This window comes from Pan troglodytes, chromosome 9 (assembly GCF_028858775.2).
Source record: "Pan troglodytes isolate AG18354 chromosome 9, NHGRI_mPanTro3-v2.0_pri, whole genome shotgun sequence".
NCBI classification, from domain to species: Eukaryota; Metazoa; Chordata; class Mammalia; order Primates; family Hominidae; genus Pan; species Pan troglodytes.
In genome coordinates this window covers 82021655-82038368 of record NC_072407.2, presented here as the reverse complement: position 1 = coordinate 82038368, position 16714 = coordinate 82021655, and the positions used below count along the sequence as shown (strand labels likewise).

Here is a 16714-nt window from a genome sequence, read left to right as displayed (position 1 = left end):
ATGCTGGTACATGGCATAGAAAGTAGGCTACTCAGGTAATTCAATGTCTAAGGAATTAAGGCTAAGATCTATCCCTGTCTCTGCCCCTACTACAGAGCTCAACTAATAGCAGTTGCTTAATAAGTATTTCTAAGTAAATGAATGGAGAGACAGTCTCATAAGAGTTTCAGGTCCTGCTAGCAGTGAGAGAGAATGTAGAGCTGAGAATCCAGGTATATCTGTGTGGGAGTGTGTGCATGTGTTTCATCAGGAGGAGGATGGCACCAAATCAAAGGGAACAGAAGGTACTGTCATAGCCAAGAATAAGAAAGCATATTGGTTCCACATTTTGGCTATTACGAATAATGCTGCAATGAATATGGAAATGCTAGTATTTCTTCAATATACTAATTTCACTTCTTTTGAATACCTACATATCGATAAGTGGGATTTCTGGATCTTATGGTAGTTCTATTTTTCATTTTTTAAGGAGCTTCCATATTGTTTTCTACAGTGGCTGTACTAATTTACATTACCACTGCTGGTGCACAAAGTTTCCTTTCTCTCCACATCCTCATCAATACTTGGTTTTTTTTGTCTTTTTATATAATAGCTATTCTCACTTGTGTGACATGATATTTCACTGTGGTTTAATTTTATTTTCCTAATGATTAGTAATATTGAGCATTTTTCATATACCTGTTGATCACTTTTAAGTCTTCTTTTGAAAAATTCTATTCATGTGCTTCGCCTACTTTTTGTTCAGGTTATTTGTTTTCTTGCTATTGAGTTGTTAGAGTTCCTTATAAATTTTGGATATTAATCCTTTATTAGATGTATGGTTTACAAATATTCTCCCCCAATCTGTAGGTTTTCTCATCACTGGGTTGATTATTTCCTTTGCTGTGCAGAAGCTTTTTAGTTTCATGCAATCCCGTTTGTCTAACTTTGCTGTTGTTACCCGTGTTTTGGGGGTCATGTGCAAGAAATCATTGCCCAGGCTGGGCATGGTGGCTCACACTTGTAATCCCAGCACTTTGGGAGGCCAAAATGGGTGGATCACCTGAGGTCAGGAGTTCAAGACCAGCCTGACCAACATGGCGAAACCTTGACTCTACTAAAAATGCAAATGTTAGCTGAGTGTGGTCGTGTGCACCTCTAGTCCCAGCTACTTGGGAGGCTGAGACAGGAGAATCACTTGAATTGGGGAGGCAGAGATTGCAGTAAGCCGAGATCACACCACTGCACTCCACCTGAGCAACAGAGTGAGACTCCTTCTCTAAATAAATAAATAAATAAATAAATAAATAAATAAATAAATAAATCATTGCCCAGACCAAAATTATGGAAATTTTCCCCTATGTTTTCTTCTAGTACTTTTACAGTTTCAGGTCTTATCTTTAAATCTTTACTCAATTTTGAGTTGATCTGTGTATATGGTGTGAGATAAGGATCCAATTTCATCCTTTTGTATGGGGATATCCACTTTTCCCAACACGTGTACTGAAGAGACTATCCTTTCCCTGTTGTGTGTTTTTGGTACCTTTGAAAAAGATCAATTGACCATGAATGTGTACATTAATTTCTGAGCTCTCTATTCTGTTTCTTTGGTCCATATGTCTGATTTTATGCCAATAATATGTTGTTTTAATTATTATAGTCTTGTAGTATATTTCCAAATAGAAGTTTCCAATAATGGATGAATGGATAAAGAAAATGTGGTGTATTTATATACAATGAAATACTATTCTGCCTTAACAAAAGGGAATTCTGTCATTTGCAACAATATGGATAAACCTGGAGAACATTATTAGAACCTGGCTAAGTGAAATAAGCCAGGCACAGAAAGACAAATACTGCATTATCTCACTTATAGCTGGAATCTTTAAAAAGTTGAACTCAGAAGTAGAAAGTGGAATGATGGTCTAGGAAAATGATGATCAAAAAGTAGAAAGTTTCAGTTAGAATGGGTAAGTCCTGAGTATCTATTGTACAATATAGTAACTATAGTTAATAATACTAACATATATTTAAAAATTGCTAAGAGAGTAGATCTTAAATGTTCTCACCACAAAAAAATACATATGTAAGGTGATGGATATGTTAACTAGCTCAATTTAATCATTTCATGATACATACATGTATCAAAATATCACATTGTATACCAAAATTGCATAGAATTTTTATTGGTCTATTATGCCTTAACAGACAAATAAGCTGAGACTGGGAGAGTAAACATCAGGAAAAAAAAATGAGAAGGCAGTACATTAAGAGATTGGGAGAAGGAAACCCAGGGATAAGAGAAATCCTGCTTGAGTAGCTGATACTGGGTTGAAAATTAAAAACGTACTTTGAATTGAACATGGAAGTACTTACATCAAGTCTAGATAAGTGAGGCTACATAGAGTTTAATCACCAGGTTAGACACCTCAAAATATTGGGGTGTAATTTTTCTTTTGTGATAATAAGAATTATGCTATGTAGTTGTTTAAAAATTGTATTAGACCAGTGATGATAGGTGGATCCTCCAATAAATTAATAGTGTTCATTCAGCAGCAACATTTACTGAGTATTCACTATGGAGTTGGCACTAGCATTGGCACGGGGGTAACGTTATGCACAAAAGGAAAATCTCCTGTCCTTATGGAGTTTCTACTCTAGGGATATGGTTGATTTGTTGAAAATATGAAGCTCCCAGGCTACCTGATTTACACATGAAGAAAAAAAGCATATTATTATATATTTGTGCTACTAAATATTAAACTTTTGGCAAATTTTTGTTTAATATTGACAAAGATATCTATTGACCGATGTCTGCAATTCTGTGTGACATAGGAGTGCTAGAGGTTTAAATTTCAGAAATGATTCATATCCCGAAAGACCAGAAATAAGGGCTAGATATTTTGTAAACTGAAAATTTAAGCACACGGCCAACATATGTAGTAGACATTCAATGTCAGTTTACCTCCTTTTATCTTCTATTGCATTTTTTCCATATAAACTTATGAGGACTGCTGCTCTATTTAAAAGAGAAAAATTAAAACACCCATATACAAGTACTATGAGAAATAAGTTAAAAATATGTATTAACAGGATTTATTCAAGTGGATAACCTAGTTCAACCCTACTTTAAAGAAAGGCAAAAGGGAGAAAGAGATCCTCTTCAGACATGATTAACTGTCAATCATTTTTCTGTTAGTGGCTCAGGGGCAAAGGGAAGTGCAATAGTTTTGATCCTGCTGATTAAATCAAGAGCACATAGGTTTGAAGGGCAAGGATGGAAGATTAAGTTAAATCACAGAAATTCAAGCAGAGGAAATAACAATTAAGCTGATCAGCGTATCTTCTGCCAGGGAAAGGGAACATTTTGAAAATACTACCTTTTCACCAGCATGGTGTTAACAATCCAATTTTGTAAGTCCCATTCAATTCATTCATTCAACAGGTATTTATTAAGCGCCAAGTATGCAGGAGAAACTGTTCTAGGCCCTGGGAATGCAGCCATGAGCAGTCAGGCATAGTTTCTATCTTCATGTAGCTTATAATATAGTTTAGGGAACAGACATTAAACAAATACATACATAAAGTTTCAGTAGTGATACCTCTTAGAAGAAATAAAATCTAAGTTCAGAAGTCCCGCAGAGATTTTTGTCAAAATCTTTTGGTCAAGCAAGTTATTAAGGCCAGAGGAGATTCAAGGGGAGGATAAATAGATTGGGAATCCACCTTTTAAAAGGATGAATAGCAAGAATTTAGAGTCTTCTCTAATCTACCGCAGATACCTTTAGAGGTTATAAGCAGAGGAGTGATGAGGTCTCACATTTTAAAAGGATCACTCTTATATGAATATAATCAACTGGGGAGAGAAAGGTGCAAAGGTGAAAACAGAAAGATCAACTGTCCACACTTAATCCTAATTTACTTCCAAGTTTTAGACATCTTGACTCTCATTAGCAGAGTTATGGAGAAAAAGAGTAATATGACTGATAGCACTTGGCTCAGGATTACATATCACTGATTTTTCATGTGGGATACAACACATGATACAATTTCATTCACTTGTTCACCAAATATTTTATGAATACCTGTTATGTGCTAGGCACTGCAGACACCAACGGGCAGACAGAGCCCTTATCTTCAAGAAACTTGCCATCTATGGGGGAAAGAGACAAATAACTTGCAAATTACAGCATGCTTTGTAAACGGTGTAGTGTTCGTCAAATTTTTGGTTTCTCAATGTTCCTTGTAAAATTTCAACCTGATTATCACTCTTTTCCAAAATATAAAAATCCACCCTTTTCCACAATATTGGATAGTTACTCTCCAGATTCTCTGTATAGATTGTAGCCTTGAAATTACTTTTCTTACTGATATTTATAAAAACTCTAATTAGCAAACTAGTGATTTGTCTGAAGTGTATGGTATTTTCCCACCCCTAAAGGAGTCATGTGGAGGGAACTGAACCACTAGAAGCCTATATTTTATTTTGACCGTATCAGACTAGAACCTCTCCTGAACTGCACTTAAGTTGCACATTTGTAGCTTCTTCACTTAATAAAATTATTAATTCTTTAAGGTCCATCTAAACATGACACCTCCTCCGCAAAGCCTTCCTTGATCCTCCTCAAACTCCCACAATAGATTGTTTACATTTCTGTTTGGCGTGTATTCAATTACCCCTTTTTATATAATCAACGTCAATCATTAATAAAGTAAAGGGGTTGTAAAACTATAATTTTTAAGCATCTGCTATGTGTCACGCACTAAGGAAAGTGAAGTTCATACACTTCTCTTAGAGATAGGTAGTATTACACCAATTTTGTAGATAAAGAAAATGAGGTTCAGAGAGTTTAAATGATTTTACCTAGAATTACAAAGTTAGCAATTGATTATAAGATCCACATTTCAAACTCAGTTCAGTTTGGCCCTTGTAGTGCATTGAATACTTGCCCTCAAAAATTCATGTTCGCTCACAAACTTAGAACATGACCTTGTTTGCAGATGCAATTAGGAAGAAAATTAAGATAAAATCATACTGGTTTAGGACAAGTTGAAAATCCAGTGAGCATTTCCTTATAAGGGTCTGAAAAGAGTGCGCAGAAAGAAACAGAGGAAAGAGGCCGTGTGAAGATGAAGGCAGAGACTGGAGTTGTACTGCCATAACCAAGGGAACTCCAGGAGCCGCCAGAAGCTGGAAATGACAAGGAATGATTTTCCTTTAGAGACTTCAGAAGGATTATGACCCTGCTGGCACCTTGATTTCATATTTCTGGCTTCCAGTATGGTGAGAGAACAAATTTCCATTGCTTAGAGCCACCCAATTTGTGATATTTTGTTAGGGTAGCCCTAGTAAACTAATACAGCCTTAAAACCATTTTCCTTTCCTTTTATTTGCACTTCTTTTCACTTCAGGACTCTAATTTGCCCTAGGACTTTAGGGTTATCTTTAACCTTTCACTTTGAACTTGCAACAGTGCCACCTCACCCCACCAACTGCTTCCTGAATAAAAAAACAAAAAAGGTAGCAATGAGAGTGGGAAATATTTCAGTATGAATTTTGTTACAAGCTGCAACATTCGACTTAAGCTAGGATATTTAGAAGGGAGAATTTACTGGCTCATCACCAAATGGAAGAAGAGTAGGAATGTAGGAATAACTCCGATATGACAGGGACCTGGCTCTGGAACTGCACCAAGTTCCTCTCTTTATCCTCCATCTCTACTTTCCTCAGCAGCTTGAGGGACAGCAACATCCCGCCACGTTAAATCACCATGAAGACAGAGGCTTTTTTCTTATTTCCAGCATGAAAATTCTTGGGGAAGGTTTGTGATTGGCCCATCCTAGATCAATCGTTCACATGTGTATCAAGGAGGTAGCATTCTGAGATTCACTATTTCCACTAGGACCACATGATTTTAGTAGACAGAAGGAACATTTTCCCAAGAAGTAGGATGCTGTTATCCAAAGAGAGGTATGTAATTGAAGCAGATATGGACACAGATATCTATATAGATAATGTCCATGTAAATGATATCAACTACATCTGTTATTAAGACTTCTGCTTGCAAAAAGTGAAAAATAGTGAAGCCAAAATATAGACTTATTGAATATACATTTCTAGAAGCCACTCAATACCTGTGTCAATAAAGATGTTAGAATCTATTATAAGCCTTCTTTTCAAAAGGGCCAGTGGCTGGCACGAACTCTTTTGAATAGATGTGTAAATGCAAGCAGTAAAACTTTCATTATCCAGATTATATCACAAGGACTTGCGTGGGAGGCAAGAGCGGTTCCAATAAATAACAGCGATGTGATCTTTTTCCCAAATATCGCAGATTGCAGTATCGTCAGAGCTAACTTCCTCTCTGCTTGCAAAGAAAGCACTGAGCTTAACAAAAGAGAAGAATGAGGAGAAGGAAGAATTGTTTCCTAGCAATCTCTGATTCTCATAGCATCAGGGAGGCTGGTGGGGGCATAAGACAGAATCAAAGGGCCAAGTAGTCCAATTTCCTTGGAAGGCCACTCAAGTCTTCCTTTTGCCAAACTGAGGACAAATCCCCAAACATTTATTCCTTAAGTGGATTTTGTCATTTATTAGGAAGATGTTTTGTGTCTAGAATCCAACCAACCTTAGAAAGGTCCTTCCTCTAACACACAAATAGAGATCCCCCGAGACTGAAAAGAAGTGGTCACAGATAACAAACACTCTCTAGGAACAGAATTGACATCAGGCTCAACGTGTAAGAGCCAACTCATGAGTCCACTCCCGAGCAAGCCTTCGTTTGTGGTTGCGTAGCACTTTGTAATATCCCCAATATAATACATCTCAAAACATAACTGCCTATTTGTGTTCTTCCCCACTAGGATGAGTTTCTTTAAGTTAGAGATCTTTCCTTCTTTATGTTTACGTCCTTGGTGTCTAGCACCATGCTTTGTCCATTGTAGTTTCAGTAAAAGCTTATTAATTTGTTTCAGTAAAAAGTAGAAAGAGGCAGGGAAGTGAGAAGAGATGGAGGGAGGAAGTTAAGCTAATTTTTCTATTTACTACTACAAGAGGAAAATACGTAAGCAGAGAAAGAGGATTAATAGAAAATGATTGTGTATCTTGTTCCAAACACTTTGATAAGCAGTTTACTTTTTTTGCCTCATTTAATCCTCCCCAAAGTACCTCTATTTCCTGAATTCTTTGTATGATAAGGCATAATATTAATATATATTCCACTGGAGTGCGTACCATTATCTCCACTTTGCAGATGAGAAAACTGAGGCTCTGAGAAATTAAGGTCAGGAAATAGGCACAGTTTTTTCTGTGTCAGTCCACTACAGATTTTAGATAATGTGTAAAACTAAATAAAAATACCATAAATATTAATTAATAGCTACATAGTATGCCATGGTGTATATGAGCCACATTTTCTTTATCCAGTCCATTACTGCACATGTATACCCATGTAAGAAACCTGCACATTCTGCACATGTATCCCCAAAACTTAAAGTTATATATATGTGTGTGTATATATAATATATAATTATATATAATATAATTTTATATGTCATATAATCACATATATAATTATATATATATATATAAATGGGACAAGGGAGGTGTCTTTTTAGTTAGAAGCCAACCTGGGCCTCCTGTCCACCTCTGGCAGACCTGAAGGCCCTGCTCTTTACCCATCACCACACTTTGTCCTGGGGAGCAATATAAACAACAATCCCAAAATGGTGATGGCATGATGACAGAATGAAAGCATAAAAAGAGGATGCCGGGAGGGGGTGGTTTCTGGTATTGTTGATACCTACTTGGGTGTTTAAATGATTTTCAATAATCTAGGACTTGGTTTGATTCATATGTGGATAGGTTATCACACAAAGGAATGTTAGAGCAGCAATCCAATGGGAGAAGCCATACACTGAGCCCCATTTCTATCCTCCAGTGTAATAAAATAATTTGCCATTCTGTAAACATTACATAATTACCGTTGTATTTGGATGAATGGGTCCGAGGCCACTGAAAGTTTCCTGGCTTCTGCCAAGTGGTCTCAATGCTGCTGCTTTTTCACCTGAGTATCTTTGTCAAGTCCAAAGAACCACCTCCAGACTAAAGTCTTGCCAAGGACGGCCTTCATTTGTGGCAATACTGGTTTTTACAACTTAACATGTATATAAATGTATTTGTGTAATGTATAAAATATTATATATAAACATATCTATGTACGTGTATATACACATGCATATATAAAACTTTATACACACACAAACACACACACACATTTTTCCTCTTAGCTTCAGGACTTTCTTTGACTGTCTGTTCTAGACCATCCTGTGGGTTTTGGGATCATGGGGAGCCCCTCCACTTCAAAGGCCTAAAACTCCTGTCTCTTTCTAGCCTCCTTCCAGCTCTGAGACTCCAGGACTCCCATTATATCCATTCCCATTCTTTTAGTTAACAACTCTACACCTAATTCTAAACTTATTCCTTAGATTCATGCTGAAGGGCTGAGAAATTTCTGAAAAGCTGGCTTCTAACTGTACTATATATAAACTTCTTAAGTTCTGTTTTTGACATTTCATTAAGATAGATAGTGGGTGGTTGCCTCATATGTAACAATCTCATCCACTTATTTTTAGATACATTTCTACAGGTCTTTCATTTCATGGAATAAGGTGAATATTGTGGTAAAGATGATAATACTAGTGATCAAAACAAGTAAAAATATAAAAGTTATTGGACTTTCACTCTGTGCCAGGCACTGCACAAGGTGCATTTAATATTTTATGTCACTCAATCCTCCAGAAATCTTGTGAAGTGGTAATTATTATTCTCATTTTAATGACAAAATCTGAGGTTCTGAAAAAGTTAAGTTACTTGTGTATGCTGATTTGGTCTTAAAAGAGCAGTGGAGTTTAATCTATGTGATCTAATTCTAAGTGTCAAATTTCTCCACTATCCCCACAATTGTCTCTTAGCTTCTTTATATTTTATGAGGTCTTCCTACTTAGAGGCTATAAATAGAGTAAAGGTCTTATATCTTTCCATTGCTAATAGGAGCCACAAGAACAAAATGATGAGCTTTGCTGAGGTAAGGACCATGTCTTGGTCACTGAGCACTTACTATATGGTGATAGAGGACATGACACTAAGCAAAAAGTCCACATCCCTGCTATCCTTAGTCTTACTCTCTAGTTGGGGAGATGTATTAATTGACAAATGTAATGCGTGCGGGGCTTAAAACCTAAATGACGGGTTGATAGGTGCAACAAACCACCATGGCACATGTATACTTATGTAACAAACCTGCATGTTCTGCACATGTATCCCAGAACTTAAAATAAAAAAAAAAAATTACAAAAAGGAATAAGTACTATAAGGCAGGGATCCTGATGAAATGGAAGGGCCAGAGACATAGATGGATTCATGAAAGTAAGTGTTCAAACATAGGGACAATAGATGAGGTGAGAACTGGGTGGTTTTAAGAACTGAGCAAGACCAATTCTTAATGAACTGGCTGGAGTTCAGCAAGCTAATTGAAGAGTGTCTCAAGATTAGACAGGAGGTAGGCAAGGGCCAGCCCATGTCAGGCTCTAGGAGAGTGAATTTAATCCCAGTACCTTTCAGGAGCCATCATCATATTTTAAATAAAGATGGACGTGATCTATGTTTTTGAAAGACCACTGTATTGAAGACAGATGGGATCTGGGGACTGGCAAAGTGGAGGCAGGGAAGCAAGTTAGGAGGGTGCAATGATTCAGGTGAGATGATAGCAGCTTCTGCTAATGCAATGGTAAAAACAGTGGGCAGGTCTGTCTTGTTTGCCCCTGTATTCTTAGCAGCTAACATTGGGAACATGCTCTGTAAGTGTTTGGTACATAAATAAATAAGTTCATGACGCATTTTAAGGTCTCATTAAGCCTATCAGCTCTCATCTCACCATGTATCTTTATAATTAGGCTGGTTGACCATATCAAATCAGTTTTTTGTTTTTGTTTTTGTTTTTTGACAGAGTCTCGCTCTTGTCACCCAGGCTTGAGTGCAGTGGTGTGATCTTGGCTCACTGCAACCTCTGCCTCCCGGGTTCAAGCGATTCTCCTGCCTCAGCCTCCTGAGTAGCTGGGATTACAGGCGCCTGCCACCACGCCCGCATCTGGCTAATTTTTGTACTTTTAGTAGAGACGGGGTTTTGCCATGTTGGCCAGGCTTGTCTTGAACTCCTGGCCTCAGCAGTTATTATTACTATCATTACCACTATTATAATTGAACACATTAGGTGTAGATTTTATGTGGGACACTGAGCCAAGCATGGTATATATATTATTTGGTTTAATCACCCAATAGCTATGTTTTTAAGACATTTTATCCCCATTTTACAGATGAGGAAACCATAGCTAAGGATAGATTAAGAGCAAAAATTTATTCAGTCAAATATATCAATCAGTAAATTAGTGAATATTTTAATTAAAAGTTTTTTTTAAGGGGACTAATTATGAAAGAATAGACAGAATATAGGGGAACTATCAAAGACAGTCTTACAAACCTGAGGGTTAGCAGAAGAGAGCTGTTATCACCCTAGTTCTGAAAGCTTGAGGGAATGGATGGGAGGTTACTAGAGCCTGGAATGAGAGAAAGGCATGTAGAGCCCATCTTGGAAGGAACAGTAACACTTGATCAAGGGACATGGCCAGCCCTGGTGGTTTTTTCTGGGGAAATATTCTGACCTTACTCTTTTTTCTTCCACTGTTCCCTTCTTCAGGCTCCCCTTTGGCTGAGCTCAGTGGAACCAGAGGGCATAGGAGCCCTAATAATATAGCCCTTAGGTGCCTTCTCCTTAGGGCAGAAAGCAGAGTGGGAAAGGATGGATGGCAGACATGAAGAGGCAAATGGAAGGTGTCTAGTATATAGACCAGTATTTATTAAGAACACACCATATATCAAGCACAGGGCTAGGCCTTGGTGAGACAGTAAGCCTTTCCAGCCCCTGTCCTCAACAAACTTTTTTACAGAATGATAAATCATATGACAGAGGTAACAGAGGATGCTTTACAAGCAGAAGGAGGGCCTCTAGCCCAGCCATGGCAAGGGCAGAGGAGGGATAGGAAAGGTCAGGGAAGGCTTCCTGATGTCAACTCTATGAAAACATACAGTCAATAATCAGTGGAACCCAAATACTAAACCAGGAGGTGTAATTCTAAAACCAGGGTTATATTCATTACCGTAATTTCTTCCCCTCCCTCCCACCCCACCTTCTCCCTCAGCAATCTGGGCTAATAGATAATGTGCACGAAACACATGTAGACACAACTACATTTGTGGAACAAATGACTTTCTACCTGAGGTATAAAATCGGCTTCTAAAGTAAGGGAAAGCCACGCCCACTTATTTTATGAACACTAAAATTTTCCCGTATCCTCACTAATATAAGCACTAATGTTTTTAGGGGGCATGCAGTGGGAAGGAAATGCCACCACATTATCTAAAGGACATGGATTTAAATCCTAGCTTTGCCACTTCCTAGCTTTATAATCACAGGCAAATCAATTAACCTCCCTGTTCTTATCAAAGATTATTGTAAAGGATGAGAAAGCACTCTGTAACCTTCAAAGTTTATTATATGTAGGTATTAAAAATTAATATTGAAGGATTTTTTCCCTTTTACTTGAAATTCCTGAAAGGTCCAAATTTTAATGTCTCAATTCCTTTTATTTTACCACAAAACCACCTGAGCCCTAAACATCGATCATTTGATTCTTTGAGACCTAGGATTTGTCTGTGATTAGAAATTTTACAGTGAAAAATTCTGCTGCAACTTTCCTGAAGTGTTGTTTCCAAGGGTCAGTTTTCTTGAAAAGATTTGTTCAATTAACCTGCAAGTAGCTGCTCACCTATGGGTAAATTCCAGGGGAAAAAAAAAAGATATGAGTATATGTATATAACTTCTAACATTGTGGTTGGGTGGTCTGGTCTAAGAGGAAAGGCCAAGCGCTGCAGATGGCAGATGAATGTTGGAGCTCCGTGCCTGAATTTGTTAGCTGCCTTCTCTTCTCTGCAACAGCCACCTTTACCAAGGGGATAGGGCTGAGCAGAGCAGACCCTTTGCCTCAGAACTGCTCCTCACCCACTTTCTTCCCAGCATTTCTTCTCCACGTCTTGCCTCCTTATCAACACCTGTCTTGCTTGACCTCAGATTAACAAGCAGGCTTTAGTTCTTATACCAGTATTGCTGGAATTTGTCATCATTTCAGTACTTTTCCATTGTACTTGGCAACATCTAGCCTCCTTGTTGTCCAGTTTCATGCTCTAGCCCTGACCTCATGATAGGGATTTCATACTTCAGTTTCAGCCCTGAGTACCTTCACCTCTTTCCCACTGTATGATAAGGACAAGGCACTGAATATGTGACCATGGTACATCCCCAAACCTCCCTGAGACTTTTTCTCCCCAAGGTGGAAGTTAAATTCCTTCTTTATGTGAGACTCTGTGAGTCTGGATTTGCAATCATCTTCCTTGTTGCCAGACACTATATGGTTGTTTTTCTAATATATAGAGAATGGAGAGCTGGCACTGATCCCAACTGACAAGAATGCTATCCACCCTATGCCCTGTACCTGTTGTCATGGAGTAAAGCTCTGTTTCTAACCCAATGACAGAAATATCCCATTTATGACTGGGCCAAACTAATGGTTATTCATTTATTTCATTTGAATGAGATGCTTGTTTTGAAACCAGGAAGGCAAAATGCAGGTAATAAAAAAAAACCCGGCGACTGCTGTTTTACATTTTTTACTGTATCCTCTTCCTGCAAAGTCAAAAGTGCATTAAAAAGTAATATCGTGCTGAGCTCAGACATATGCAAACGTCTCTAGATATCTTGTCTCAATAAAGTTTATAGAATGCATTCCCAAAGGTCTGACAACAAAACAGAATAAATCGCAAGGCTCATAAAAACATAATGCATGCCTTTTTTTTTTCTGCTTACATAAACACAAGCAGATGCAATGAGGAAGGGAGTGACTGGGCTTGAGAGTTGGCCCCTTCTCACAACGGCCTCTTTTATCATTAGCCCCAATGCAGAATGAATTATCTCTGAGAGACACAATCATGGAGACATAAGGAAAGAGGGAGGGTGTGAACACAAATGGTGTAGATCTTTCAATCATTCTTTGGTTCATTCATAAATTACCTGGTCAATTTATTATTCAACCTTTCAGCCAAGTTTTATTGACTACCCACTCTGTGCCAAACATACTGTTAGGCACTCTGAATACAGAAGAAAACCAGACAGTCCCTGTTCTCAAAGAATTCAGTCTTGTAATAAAGAAGCATGTGGAGAAAAACTAACCACAGTTAAGTGCTATAATTGGAATAGCATTGCTTTACATTTTCAATACACTGATCAGATATTCATATTTGGGTTAACTCAAAAATAGTTATTCCCAATTTGGCAAGCCAGAATGTATTATCGAATGTAAGAATAGCAAAGTCTAACATGTCTGAGACACAATTGCTTATATTTATTGAGCACTTGCATTGTGCCAAGCTCTGTTCAAAGCACTTTATAGTGTTAACCCTGCAGCAAGCCTAATGATTAGGTACTGTTATTTCCAAATTTACAAATGACGATGCCAAACCTGAGAGAGGTTAAGTGACTTGTGCAGAGTCAGATGGCCTCTAAGTGGCAGAGCCAGGATTTGAACCCTGGTAATTTTGCTCCAGAAACTGCAGTATTAGCCACTTTACCCCACTGCTTCTCATGTCTGTGCTAAGCAACATCCCGAGTGTGTAGGTATTATTTTCCCCTGTGTTGGCTAGTCACTGGGCTGATAAGGGGAGAAGCAAGAATTTGTAGGGCGGCTTTCGCAGGGGAAAACATTGTCATCCTTTATATTGAACATCAGGGACCACTCCGAGATGGAGAGAGAAACCTCATTTATTCACTTACCTGGATTCTTTTTCTTAGGTTGACTTCTAGAAAGAACTCACATTGAGGCAGAAATGTCATATAGCTTTATTATGTTAGCAATTTCACATCATATCAGGATCTTCCTGTATTAATATTGCTTTTTTCCAAAAGATAACATTACTGCTTGTTTCCATCAAACTTAACTCTGTGTTTCCTGTAAATACAGCTTCTGGGCTGGTTGCAGTCATGCACAAACATGGCAGTCTCCACATGCAGGAAGCCCTGGCCTCTATTCCCCACAAACTGAATCCCACTTATAGGATCGTAGTGCTCCTAAATTGGAAGAAAAATAAAAAGAGAGCTAAAGGAACATTTGCCAATATTTGTATGCAATGAAAGGGAATTATTGTGCCCTGAGAAACCGCAAGGTACCAGGTGTAAGTACTTTACCTACATTTCCTTATTTAATACTGAGTATTACTTCAAAGAGTACATTACACATACTCATTTGACAAATAAATGCCTAAACTACTATCAAGAAAAGTGGAAAGAGTTGCCTAATGCCACACAGCTAGTAACAGAGCTAGTGGTCTAGGGGACTGCAAGGCCTGTACTTTGTCCATAACACTCTATAACTTAAATCCAATTAACTTTAGCCAAGTCTAATTTCCTTTAAACTCCAGAGTGCAAGCTCATTGCCATATGCTTCAGGCTTAAAGAATTAGCACCCCACCATGATGACCAATGGGCCAATGCTGCAGAGTGTCGTTCCAATATTGCTTGGCATAGGGAAGCAATGAGGTGTTGGAGTAAAGATGCGGTTTGCTCTTCCCCTCCAAAACTACTCCACTCCGACAAAAGAATTGAGTATAGAAGCCTAATTAGCTCAGCATGCAATTCTATCTACATTCCCCATTTTTCTGTAGGCTTCTAAGAGAGCTCTGTGGGAGCAAAATGCACACTGGGAAAAATCAAAACCAGCACCTGAAAGGCCTCACCACATGGAATCCTGGTGCCAGGGAATACCTCTGATAACCCAGTCAACTGATGCCTTTTATTGGGTGTGATTATAATTTTTCACCCTAATTATTAATTTCATGTGTCAAGCAGAAACAGAGAAGTAAAGGGGGAGTTAAACAAAGGCAAAGGTGGTTAAGTAAATTATGTTGACTCTCTGAAATAAATTTACAGTATCTTCCAGGTTCATAAAGAAGGGGAAAGGGAAAAGAAAGGGATAGCATATGTTATGTCTACCTTAGACTCCATCCCATCTTAGGCTAGAAGGCACATATTTCTACAAGCTGCTGGAAGGTTTTACTGGAGCTCATCGACATACAACTGCTATTATCATCAGTAATTAAACCATTACAATGGTGGGCAGTGTGATTTTTCATGGGAGTTTTAATTTGCATATTCAATGCGATTCCCAGGCTTCTGAAAGTATTTAACGTTGAATTACAGGGTAGTTGTGAAAGTCTCAACAGGCTGGTTGAAGCTCTTCACTGTGTGCCTGAAAAGATGCCTTGACATAATGTTGGTTTTAGGGCTCCTACCCCTCTTTCTAGAAAGGCAAATGCACATATGCTTTGATTGTGCATAGACACACTGGTGAAAGTTCCTACATACAGAATCAGCCATATAAAGGGTGGTTGGAAAAAAAGTTTTCCTAAGGAAAGGAGAAAGGGGAAAAACTGAAATGGTTCCTCACCTGCTATGCATCAAGCTGTGTGGGCTTTGGCATTTGCCATACCCAAACTCAAATGCTAGCTACAGCTGTTCCCAGTATTCTTGGTCCAGATATTTAAAGTTTGTGTTAGTTTTACTGTATTAAAATATATTCATATTTTAAGTTTATTTTGCAATATGTCTTGGAAAAGAAAATGTATAAGAAATATTAGAAAAAGACCAATAAATATATATTCTATTCATTTCTTTATGGATGTAATTTATTTCTCAATAAAATACCAGGATAATTTTAACACCATTTATGAAAGAAGAAACCAGGTTTCCTCCGGACATTTGACTAACTTTCCCAAGCCTGGATAATCAAAGTTCTTTTTATAGTTTAGACAGGGAAATTCCTAGGGTGGGTAAGAGCTTCGGGCTAATAATTTCTATGGAACCCCTGTCTGGATAAACATATTGAGTCACCGAATTCCTGTGCCCACATAATTCCTGCAGACCCACCTCTTGAAATCCCACTTGATGATGGTCGTTAGTGGCGGCAAAAGCAATAGAGAGACCGTCCTTGTTGTCTTCATCAGGTCACCATGGAGATGAAACATGAGAAGAATAACCAGGAGGGTTCCAGAGACAGTAAAATCTGTATAATGTAAGGTATTCTGTCACTGTAATTTGTCACATCTCCTCTAAATAGCTGGATAAGGTCTTTTCTTTCTTCAGCACGATGCTTGCCAATTTGCGGTTGGTACAGGCCTCCACAGAACAGAGACAGAGGGTGAGGAGTCTCAGGCACCACTTCCCAAAGTGTGATCTGGATGACACTAGGCTTGTCAAATGTTCTATTAATATTAAGTTAAACAAAAATATAAAGGATTGGTGGTGAAATGTTTAGTTTATCAATATGTACATTAGCACATTTAAAACTACAAATACATTTATTTCAAATATATTTGAAATATATATAGCTTTTCAAATATATTTGTATTTTAAGTTTATTTTGCAACATGTCTTGAAAAATATATATGTAAGAAACATTAGAAAATGAACTGAAAACCTTTTCAAATAAAGAAACCATTACATGACTGTTTTGAGCCGTAGATCCTCTTGTTTATGGAACAACTGTTATGTGTCAGAGGAACACTGTTACTTAA

At 37.9% G+C, this 16714-nt stretch overlaps 1 protein-coding gene and 1 long non-coding RNA gene across 4 annotated transcripts in view; one reads left to right on the top strand and one right to left on the bottom strand.

Moving 5' to 3' along the window:
• The window catches only part of TENM4 (teneurin transmembrane protein 4), a 3006191-nt gene that overhangs the window by 1645783 nt on the left and 1343694 nt on the right, over nucleotides 1-16714 (top strand). The window lies entirely within an intron of this gene.
• The window catches only part of LOC107967174 (uncharacterized), a 37471-nt gene continuing 34720 nt past the window's right edge, over nucleotides 13964-16714 (bottom strand). Inside the window, exons 3-4 of the long non-coding RNA XR_001707464.4 lie at nucleotides 16068-16402; nucleotides 13964-14213 (exon numbers count right to left, since the gene is read on the bottom strand). This is a non-coding gene — a long non-coding RNA (uncharacterized LOC107967174). The remainder of the gene's footprint in view (nucleotides 14214-16067; nucleotides 16403-16714) is intronic.